The following is a 12,247-nucleotide window of genomic DNA, read 5'->3' as shown; positions in this document are numbered from 1 at the left end:
GGTAGTGGAAACTTTAAGAAATGCTGCACAGTGTCTTTAAGTCTTTAACTCACTGGGTGTGTGTTCTCAAGATTGTGGAACTCTGGCCTTTTCTCCTTTTGTCTTCTCCAACCTGAAGCTTATTGTTTCATTTAACCATCCATGAACTGCCAAATCATGGGTCTCAAACTAAGGACTGAAACCTGTAGAAATAGGAGCCAAAACAAATTTTCTGTTTATAATTTGATTGTTGTCGGTATTTATTATAGCGATTAAAAACTTGATTAATGCAGAAGCTTGACGAGTCCAAAATTTGTATGGATGAACTGTTGGCTAGAGACAAAAGAGAACAGATGAGGCCATTTCAGAATGGTTATTCGTAAGGATTAATAACAGAGTCTGAAGGCTATCTTCTGGAGGTATGTTCTTAACTAACTGGATGGGGCCTTTCTGTTTAACAGAGAACAATCTACCTTACTTTATGATATTTAAATATCAATTTCATCAAAAGCATCTTTACAGAAACATTAGGAATATTTGACCAACATTTAGAGGACCTAGACAGGTTGACAAACAAAATTAACTATCCCAATTTCCAAAATAATTGGTAGAGTATCTGATATGTTTGACTATTTTGAAAATAATACTGTTACATAAAAACATGTGGAAAAAATGACAACTGTACCATAGCAAGTAAGTATATTCTATAGGCAGGGATTTCTGTATGGATAGCCAAAAAATTTGCAAAAGCATTGTTATGTTTATTGTGTACAGTTTGGCTTTTGTATGAAACCAAACTTATTTTGTGCAATAGTGGAAGCATTAACCTGATTTAGTCAAAGGTTGTTATATTATTATACTGAGAAGATGGGGTAATCGCATGAGAGAATTACTTACAAATGTACCCAAACTAAAAGATAATAGCTAATGACAAAAAAATCAGTATATGTGGAAAAGCCGGAGATATATATGCCAAAGAAACAGCTTGACCATTATTGCCTTTTGGTCATGTGAATAAGAGTAGTAAAGAGTATTACAGAGGTTCATTGTCATAAAGTTTTAGTATGATAATTTTTTTTTGGCCAGTCCTGGGGCTTGGACTCAGGGCCTGAGCACTGTCCCTGGCTTCTTTTTGCTCAAGGCTAGCACTCTGCCACTTGAGCCACAGCGCCACTTCTGGCCATTTTCTATATATGTGGTGCTGGGGAATCGAACCCAGGGCCTCATGTATACGAGGCAAGCACTCTTGCCACTAGGCCATATCCCCAGCCCGTATGATAATATTTTTATGTTTTGCAAGTATTATTTTTAGAAAAAAGATATTAAAAATAAAAAAAACAAATATTTACAAGATGGCCTATAATGCTCTTTTTATTAGTTTTCATAAGGGAATATATATGTATATTTCTAAGATCTAAAAGAAATCAGTTTTTAGATAAAAAAATGAGGTCAAGCAAATAGTTTCAGATTAACACCAAAAAAAAAAATCTCAAGACCCCTGTCTCTCTGACTGAATTTCATAGAAATCTTTGTGTGTAGGCATTCATAAGATGCCTGCCACATGCAGATGCTTTTATTTTCTCAACAGTAAATGAAGAAGCAGTAGTTAGGAAGTAGAGTGACGTAAAATGAAGAGTTATTAATAGATGTGGTCCAGAGCACCACAAATGGAAAACCTGAAAAAAATCCTGCAGTTGAAAGATTTTTACAAATTATTTTAAAAGCTTCTTTATTAAGCTATATGCTAGTGTCCTGTTTAGCATAGTGTCTACCTATATATAGGCAGTGAGTATAAAACCATAATAATATTAAGATAATAATACTCTAGTTCATATTTATGTACAACCTGGTGCTCTCAGGAAAGCTTAGATATTATTCCCACTACTTTGAAGTTATATTTGCCTCTCATGATATTTACATGACCATTCCTTTCGATGGAACTGCTGCATCTTTCAGTATACATATTGGAATGACTTGTGATGATTGCAAATCTACACGCATGGAACCCAGATACTGTGTCTCCTTTCGTACTGTTTTGAGGTCTTAACATTCATATATTATATTTGGATATAGCGTGGAAAAATTGCTTCTATTCCTTTATGTATTTTAGTTTACTGAAAGATGCCACCAAACAACTTTATATGGTACACAAGGACTTCTTGTGTAATTGTAGTGCAGTCATTATTAGCTGTTTAATACATAACTTTGCTTGTGAAAACTATAGGTGATTCTCTATATAAATAGTTAGATTCAGATAGACTTTTCATAAGTTGACAATGCCATTAACCAAAAATGCATTTCAATCCAGACACCAATGTCTCATACTTGTAATCCTGGCTACTCAGGAGGCTGAGATCTGAAGATCACAATTCAAAGCCAGCCTGGGCAGAAAAGTCTATGAGACTCTTTTTTCCAATTAACCACTAACAAACTGGAAGTAGAGCTGTAGCACAAGTAGTAGAGCTCTAGCTTTTAGTGAAAAAAGCTAAGTTTAGCACCTAAGCCCTGAGTTCAAGCCCTACTACCTGCACGCACACACACACACACACACACACACACACACACACACACAGCATCTGAAGCCTATATGGTGGCTCAAACCTATAAGCTCAGCGATTTGGAGGAAAGAGATTGGGGGATTGCTTTATTTTACCTCATCCAATGGCTGAGAATGTAGGTCACTCCAAGCCAAGGGGGAAACACAACGGCTGAGTGCAGTGTTATGCAATATGTTATCTCATCAACAAAGTGAATCATAAAATAGGAAGACCATAGTTCAGGCCAGCCTGGGCATAAAATTAGACCCTATCTTGAAAATAATCCCCACAAAAAGGGACGGATGGAGTGGCTCAAGTCTAGTTTACCCTTGTGATCATGTGGTTAACTGGGTGCTGCAGATCAGTGCTTCTGCTCTGTATCTCCAGAGAGAATCTTAACTGTATATTGGTAGCCCAGAAAAAGGTGAAAAATAAAGGTAGTGTTTCTATTGATGGCCATATTGTAAAGTTGGGAAATTTTAAGGAAAAAGAAAATGAGTTGGGATCTATAATTACAAACAGACCAATAGCAAGTTTGCTAATTGCAAGACACTTTCTGTATTTGCTTACCATTATTGTTCATCATGGTAGAAAGGAAATTTAGATTTGTATGCTTTGCTAAACATAGGCACAAAAATGAAAGCAGGATGAGAAAGTTCATATTTTAGATTCTTAGATTTGCCAGCTGATCAAACACAAATATTACTTCTGATATCTATGTAAAAGACATACATTCAACAGTAGGAAATGTATTGAGAGTAAGAATAAATACACAAAATTGGCATAGTTGGTAGTACAAGTTGCTAAAATAAAATTATAGCAAAAGGGTTTTAAAAGAAAAAAGAGAGCAGGTTCTATACATATTCTCCTAGCCCTATTTTAGGGAAGCTAGATCAGGGAAGGTGGATTGATACTTTACTTTCTATTCCTGTATTTAGGAAAAGAACACAAATTGCTGAAACCCGGGGTCAAAAGACTGAGAAGTAAAAGTAAAACAATTATATCATTACCTACTTCACGTACACATATAGTTTTATTGCTATTAAATGTAATTACTTGATTTTGATGAAAACCTTGAGTATATCTTATACTTAAAGAGTTTTCCAGTGCTGATGATTATAGTGTGTTTTACTTCCTGCCACTCTGGAAGTTCTTGTAATTTTCTTCATCATCATGTCCAAATAGATAATGTATCTTCATAAGAAATTACCAGTGATAAAATTAAATTTCTTATTGACTTTGCAAAAGTATGCCTTAAGCATTAATGAATGAAATGATATTATAAAAATCTATTTTAGAAGGGGATGGAAACAAAAACTTTGGAATACTGTTCATGAAATTTACACAATTTTGGGATATTATACATTAACGTTAGTTTTAGAATGGAAATTAATTTCACAAAATTCCCTGTTGTATATTAAACACAAGCTGTAATGTAGAATAATAGAAGAATTTTGGTAATTTCAACAATATTTAGGTAACAAAATAATACCAATGACCAAAATATTGCAGTTCCAAAGAGTTTTCTTGTTTCTTATGTTTAAGTATTACATAATATAAATTATAATGCTCATGTAAATGATAAACTTATATTTGATAAATATTTTTATTTCATGGAATCAAATATGCTTATTAAATATACTTTATTTAAATTTGAGAAATAATTAAAACTTCAACATGAAATATATTCAATTTTAATAAAATACCATTGCTCACAAAATAAATGCCTACTGATAAATATTTAATAATTGTAAGGACAAATACTTATCTTGTATATTTTCATATCCAACAAAATCTTTAAAATTGAGATTTTCTTTTAATCTGGGCACTGGTGGCTCATGCCTATAGTCCTAGCTACTCCGGAGGCTGAGACCTGAGGATCATGTTTTGAAGCTAGTCTGGGAAGGTATGTCCAATTATCCACCAGAAAACTAAAGGTGGAGCTGTGGCTCAAAGTGCTAGAGCGCTAGCCTTGAAAAGCTAGAAAGGCCTAGAAAAGCTCAGGGACAGTGCCCAGGCCTGAGTTCAAGCCCCACGACAAACAAAAAATAAAATTTTTAAATATTAAAAATGTTGTAGGTAGTATTTTTCTTCAGTTTTTATTAATCCAGGTAGTTACATATCAAACCTTCTGCTCATTTCTTCTCTCTTTGTTTCAAAAATATCATTCTCATATATTTTCCCATTGAAAGTATCAGAAATAAATTTAGGAAATAACTGATCTGCTCATCTGGGCAACAGGAATACATTTTTATTAGTCCTTGGGATATATTTATTCTTTACTGAATGAAACATAAAAGACATCATGGACAATAACTGAAATTAGAATTTAGTTTGTACTGGTGGTAGATACCATGTACACAGTTACTGAAGTGTAGGGCTAATATGAATTATTCTTATTATTTTTTTGTACCTGTGCTGGGCCTTGAACTCTCAGGGCCTACGTGCTGCCCCTGAGCTTTTGTGCTCAAAGCTAGCACTCTGCCACTTGAGCCACGGCTCCACTTCTGGCTTTTTAGTGGTTAATGGGAGATAAAGAGTCTCAAGGACTTTCCTTCTTAGACTGGCTTTGAACCATAATTCTCAGACTTTAGCCTCCTGAGTAGCTAGGATTACAGTCATGAGCCATTTGTGCCAGGCTCTGGTGCATTTGAACTCAGGGCCTAAAGTACTGTTCCTGAGGTTTTTATTTTGCTCAAAGTTAGTGCTCTATCACTTGAGCCACAGCTCCACTTCTGGCTTTTTTGGTGTTGAATTGGAGATAAGAGTCTCAAACTTTCTTGCTCAAGCTGAATTCAAACCATAGTCCTCAAATCTGAGTCTCCTGAGTAGTTAGGATTACAGGTATGGCTATTAGCACTAGGCTGGTGGGGCTTTTAAAAGATAAAGGAGCAGCAGAGGATTCATTATTGAGATTTATTTTGAGTACATGAAGATACCCAAATGAACATTAAAAAAATAAAATATTTTAAAGCTATCTTAGCATGGTACCCGGTCAAACAAATAATAATACAAAAAGCAATCAAACACTAAACATTAACTGTTATGGAAGTTTTTCTGTAATTATTACATATCACTTAAAATATTTATTTGAAATTTTATAATATAATTTTAGATAGTACTATAATTGTCTTGCAAGGTGACATGCTTTTTGTTTCTAATCATATTTTTCTTACAATGGTGATACAATAGTTAATGTGGTCTTCAATTTTGTAGGCAGCTAACACCTGGCTTACTAAGACTAACACTTTTACACCAATAAGTAAAACTTGGTAAGATAGATGTCTAATGCACATAAATCTTAGGCTGTAGTTATAGTGTTAAGAAGTCCTTGTCATCATGAATGTGCATTATGAGCATATTGTATGTAGTCCTGTTATGCAAATGTGTACTATTCAGCAAAGTGAAATAATTCCGTGTTATTATTATCTTTGTAAATTACCTCTTAAGAGTTTTTGAGGACTTTATGATGGCAGTTTTCTATAGTTACAGCCATACAGTATGTGAGGCACAAAGTGTTTTCTTTCATTATTAACAATAACTGAGTCAATGAAAATCCCTTTTAAACATACTCCCAGCAAGCATTTATCTGGCTCTTCCTTCTAACTATCCACAAGCCATATTTTATCATCTTGTAAAACAGCAAGTAAAACATCTTTGTAAATATCTGTTTTTCATTGTTAATTGTGAAGAAAACTGGGGATTTAAATGATTTTTGGAATTTTCCAAATCTTATCAAAGAAGCATAAATTTTATGTATTTATATTTTCTTCTTTAGACTGGTTTTTGAAAATATACATATATTATCCTTCACTCTTTTTCTAAAAATTACTATTAGGTTTATCTAAAATACGATTATCTCTAAATTTTCATAGATAGTTTGAGGACATTACTTTATATTAATTAACTGAAATTATTCATAACACAGATTATATTATAATAAAAACACATGATAAATCTAAACCTAAGTATAATGTGCCTTTTCAAATAATTTTTAGAATTTTCTTGGACATATTCTATATTGAAATAGGCAATAATAGAAAATTGAAAGACAAGATAGTTGTTAGCCAAAGGACAGATTAATTTAGAGCATCAAATCTCCTACCATAATTATACTTTAGGAAATACATTTTATTTTCATAGGCTTTTTCTGTTTCAATAATTGAGCCATTAATGTCAACAGAGTATCTCTGGCAGTGATATACTAAGAAGGCTTTTGCAATAATACAGTGTGACTTCCTTCTAAATGAAGGATCTGTTGCAATAATTACTTTAAAAACATTAAAATTCTGGTCTAGTTGTTCTGAATTTATAATGTAAAATCAAATGTACCTATCTCTTGAGAACAGAAAGAGCATCCTTAATTTAATTATTAACCAATATATAATAACCAGTAATTTTCTTACCTATAAATAGGCCTTATCAACAAGAGTGAGAAATACTTAAGAGAAGTAGCTGATTGTTAATAAAACTTTGTTTCAGAATGTACTCATTTAAAAACATTTCATAACCTTTACTACCACCGCATTGTGCAATTAGAATACATTGTTATTTGTCTTTGAAAAAGATTTGTACTTTATTGGTTTCTAAACTGGTAAAAATTGGGATCTGACTATTCATTATTTATATTTGCTTTTCAGCTTTTGCTCTTCAAACTTGAAGTGATGTAGAACGAGGCCTTATCACTGCATATGAAATTAATTGAAATGACATATTGTTGCGTTTCTATGACAACCATATCATGATGCTGATGTTCTTAAAAATTTATAAACTGTAATCTGAAATATGCTAATTCTAGTGAACATAGCTAACATTTACTTGCTATACTCATTTTAGTACTAAACTTCATCAACTTTGAAAGTAGACTGATAACATATTAAAAGAGATTTTTATTTTAAACTCTTGAGTTGAAATCTTTTCTTCAGAAGGTTACTATTCTAGAACTTTAAGTGAATAAATGAACCTTTTCATTATTTTCTTTAATACACAAATGAACATAGGATGATCATTGTTGCAGATTGTCAATTTTATTGTCTTCCTCCCCCTCCCAATTTGCAACATGACATACTCAAACCCAACTCAAAAGATCCTAATGAAAACTTTAAAAATTCAGTAAAATCCAAAGAGTTACCTAAATAATAGTAAACATTGGGAATACTGACTTGATGTTTTTAGCCTTCATTTGTTTGTTTGATTTTAGGAAGCTAATCTATCTATGTGTACAATTATGATACATGTTAAAGACATAAAACTAAGTTATAGAATAATTTTGCATAGTAATTATATTAAACACTTTGATTTCAGATTTTCTTTAGAACTGATTTAAAAGTAAAATTTGTATTTAGAATTGGTTTATAACTACAGATTCTCTTCTGAAGGCTTTTTAGAGATATCATTTAATAAGTCAGAAAAAGTACTTTTAGGAATATATATACTTTCTTACTTAATGAAAACAAATGAAGGAACATTGTATAGAATTACCAAATATTGAACATAAAGCTTTTGCTGATATCTTTAATAAAAATTCATTTTAAGTATATGTGCCATAATCTCTTAATATTTGTTGAATAATAAAGTTATGAAAGATAAATTCCATACTTTTAATTATTTACCTTGCACAGTTGAGCACTTAGTAACATTTAAATGTAAATAAAAGTCTTCAATATAATTGATACTTAAAAACATATAGACAACAGAAATCCTATATTTAGAAAATTTTTAAAAAGCAATATGAAACTTGAGAAGAAATATTTTTTAAGTAGCAAAATTTAAAATGGTATAATTTAGTGAAATTCAGTTTAAAATCAGAACAGCAGCACATAATAATATATAAAACATAAAAATGTTGAGGTAAATTATCAAAGTTTTAAAGACTAGTAATTCTTTGTCATTTGCTATTTATCAGTGAGCAGTTTTACAGCATTATTTTGTGTTCCTTGCTTGTCTCTTACTAGGTATTGCAATGGATCTAATTCTGATTTGTCAAATGTTTCCACTGTGGCTGAAATGTATAATGAATGGGATGATACTCATCTTAGTGAAAGCCAAACCTCAGATTTGAGATGAAGTAAGTGTTTCTTTAGATTGTTAGAAGCACATACTTCTGTGGTTGAATGATAAGCCTATAATCCTTATCAGGTGTGTGTGTGTGTATGTGTGTGTGTTGTGTGTGTGTATTGGTGCTATTCATGTTCTTCTGTGTAATTATCTATTTAGTTTTAAAAAGATTCCAAAATTCAATGAGAATTGTAAGAGAAACATATGGAAGACTGCTAGCAATTTTCATCTGGATGGTTTTGTGACATTAGTTTTGGCAGCTTTAAGCAACAAAACAGCATTATCTTAATAAATACCTTCTTCTTCTTCTTCTTTTTTTTTTTTTTTTTTTTTTTTTTTTACAAATAGCATTTCAAAAGTATTAGGTCCAGCAGTTTAAAAAAAATAGAGCTGACTTTCTTGGGGGAATATTGGTAGAGGTTTATATTATGTCCCTACTTTATTTAAAGTGGCTTTATATAATTGAATTTTGCCATTAGTTATTTATGGAACATATCTACTTAATAGTGACAACGCCTACATTGTTAGTATTTTTGCTTAAAAACAGAGAATTGGCCCCTGACTGGACATGTGATGTATACTACAATTGTATAGTCTTGGATTTCTCTTTAAATGATGTTTCTATGTAGGTTTAGTTTCTGCTAGTTATGTTAGGCTTCATTGTATATTCCTTCCATGTAAAATAAAATGACCTGCCAAGATTATGCATGGCAAAGCCAAGTCTCCTTTGAGTTAAGGCTCTAGGGACAATGTACAAGTTCTTCCGTGAAGTTGGCCCACCCCACTGTGACTAAGAAATGAAATGATGTGAGGACTATTACATACTTAAGGTTTTCATAGTGGATTAGAATAGCATTACTTAGCACAGGTGTTTGTTTAATTGGGATTCCCTGGGAAAATTCAGTACTGTATTCAGTAACAGGCAGCTTTCCACAGGAGAGGAGGAATGATCCAACGTTAATTTACGAGGCTGTAGCATGATCAGGGGAATGGAGTCTGGTTTGGGGGCCTGTTGCTTCTCTTTTTTGAAAGACATTTCCTGTTGACCATCCGCATGGGATTGCTGTGTCCTATTTTTAAAATTCATTTTATTATTTATTTATTGCAGACCAAAATACGAAAAGGCCTCAGATACAATCAGCCAGGACTGATTTGTGCTTTAATATAATACAAAATCCTTTCCAACTGTCCTTTTGGTTTTTTTTTTAAATAAACAGAATTATTCTTTTACAAAACATTTCAACAATATACACCAAGTAGTAGGAAAAATGAGACACCCTAGGGGCAAAGTGCACTAAGGAGGCCCTTTGGTGAGGCCTTGTAGATGTCTCCAATTCTTGAAGGCAGAGTCCAGGAATAACAACCACAATACATTATGCCAAGATATAGCTAGGGAGTTCTTAATTAAACCGGGTATCCTTATAGCACGAGGCAAAACACAGGAAGAACAGTGAGTGCAAAGTGGCTTCAATAGAGGTAGGCATTGCAAGTAGGCGATATCATTCATAACTCATTATTATTTTACCGACTCCATCCTCAGACATTCAGAAAGACCGATTTCCTGACAAATGGGCGACCACAGAACTGAGACGAGGCCAAGCCTAGCCTGTGGTCTGCCTGGGCGTCCCTCTCCTGCACGCAGTTCTCTTTTCCACGGGCGACCCGGGGGTCTGTCTGCTTCCTTGAGTCCCTTTGTCCGAGAACAGGCGAGCGATGAACCCGAGTTCGAAGTCAGCCCTGAGCAGAGGTCACTGCAGAAAGGTGATCGGCTAGGAGGGGAGCGGACGCGGCGTCTCTTCCAAGCCGACCGTTCCCTTTGGCCATTTCCTTTGGGAATTAGTAACCGAACTTTCCGGACCGTAGCCAACCTTTGCCTAAGGAGCTGCAGAAATCTTTGACCTGAGCTTTGTACTCTGCTGGGAGAAGGCGCCCTAGCGCCCTCGATTTCAGACTATGTGTTTCAGTTAGTTTGCAGCTTTAGTCCTCATTCTTCTCAGCCTGGGTCTCGGGCAGCGAGCTGTGCCTCGCGGGGCTCCTCTGCCCTCGGACGTCCTCCGTTTGCTCTCCTCGCTAGTAGTCCCGGGAAGTGGCCAGGGCTGCTGGGGTGAGCGCCTGGCGGCTCGGGTCTCCACAGCCCCCAGCCGCGCGCAGTCTCCTGCTCGACCTCAAGGTGGCGACTTAGGCACGTAAACAAAGCTCCGCCAAGCCGACTGTTGGCATCTAGGGGTTCATCCACGTATCCCACTTTCCCCGCTGCTCTCCAGAGGGCTGAAATGACTGTCAAAGGGGCCTCGGTTTAGATGAGACCTTCGGCCGGAGTGTGTGTGTGCGTGCGAGTGTGTGTGTGTGTGTGTGTGTGTGTGTGTGTGTGTGTGTGGACGCGCGCGCGCGCGTGCCTGCGCACGGATGCCGAGGTGGCGGATAGTCGGGAAGGGATGGAACCCTTGACCGAACGAACCCCTTTGCGAAGCCGCCAGCCTCCTTTGCAGCCCCTGAGCCTGCCAGCGGACTGACCCGCCAGGCTGGGGGTATCCGTACCTCCGTGCAGCCCCAGATGCCTCGATCAGTGAGCAACTGGCAGAAGGACCGCGGGTCTGGTCGCTGCCGCCTGCAGATTTGCTGATCTCGTTCTAATGACACGCAGGAATGATGAGTGGAGAGAACTGGAAAATAAAGCTTTCGTCGTGTTTTACGCTCTTATCCGGGTGCATGCCACTGACCCGAGTGGTAGAGGCAGTTAGGAGTGGGCAAGAGAGGCACAGTGAAAGAATAAGCGTACGACAGCCGTGCAGTCTTACCTCCGGGACGAAAGGACACGGTTCCTAGAACTGAGATTTCCATAGCCAGTCAGCGTCCCAGCTGTTTCTCCCGTAGGCGCTTTCCTGCCTAACACCGCCTTCTGACTAACTTGGACAAGGCTGTAGCTGGCCCCCCTCCTTTCATCTGCCCCCCCTCCCCGCTTTTTTCTTTCCAGACATTCCCCAAACTCAACCCAGGGCATAGCCAGAAGTCGGTTCAGTACAGAGCTTCTATTCAGTCGGGGAGGGGAGCGGGCTGGGGGGGGGGGGATCCCGTGTACAGTTTTCTCTAGGCAGATGGAAGAAGTACATGGTTACAAGACTTTGGAGGGGTGCATAGGAATGGCATGGGGTGTTGGTGGCAGAGAAGGGCGATTTCTCTTAGTTCTTCCTGCTGCAGGTAAGGGTCTCAGATTCCAACTGCCCTTCTGCAGAGCAGCAGTAAAGGACGTGAGTGGAAGGCGCTCCTCATTGATCATGAGAAGAGGAGGTGCGGGGTACGGGGGTAGGGGGAGAAATGGACCCTGGAAAGGCTCCGCGGACACATATTGTCTAGGTTGATGTCTTGCCGGCTCTATGCTGCTGCCTCTGGGAGCTTTTGAGCAAGGTAGTACCCGCCAGGCTTTTCTCCATTTCTCTCCCCACTCCTTTCTGCCATGTGTTAAAAAAGAAGTGAATACCCTGCGAAAATAAGTTAAAAAAATCTTTCTCTGACTTTCCATTTAAGATGTCAAAAGGATTAAATAAATGAAAGTTTATTTGACGGGGGAGTTTACCCAGAGACTCAGCGACATCTCTGGTCTTTGGCCTTATTCTAATTCCATGGTGGTAATTACCCTTCGTTTCTTTAAGTGCAATAGATTTATTGCCTTAGAG

General features: G+C 36.4%; 1 long non-coding RNA gene across 1 annotated transcript; it reads right to left on the bottom strand.

Annotated features, from left to right (window-relative positions):
- Positions 1 to 228: 228 nt before the first annotated feature.
- On the bottom strand, positions 229 to 11,454 carry LOC125361749. The gene is made up of 3 exons (XR_007212986.1): positions 11,372 to 11,454; positions 2,844 to 2,915; positions 229 to 312 (listed from the first exon to the last, which is right to left on the bottom strand). It is a non-coding gene; the product is annotated as an uncharacterized LOC125361749 (long non-coding RNA).
- Between the last annotated feature and the right edge of the window lie 793 nt (positions 11,455 to 12,247).

The sequence above is a fragment of the Perognathus longimembris genome, chromosome 13 (assembly GCF_023159225.1).
Source record: "Perognathus longimembris pacificus isolate PPM17 chromosome 13, ASM2315922v1, whole genome shotgun sequence".
Taxonomy (NCBI): Eukaryota; Metazoa; Chordata; class Mammalia; order Rodentia; family Heteromyidae; genus Perognathus; species Perognathus longimembris.
This window is presented reverse-complemented; position numbering and strand designations above follow the sequence as displayed.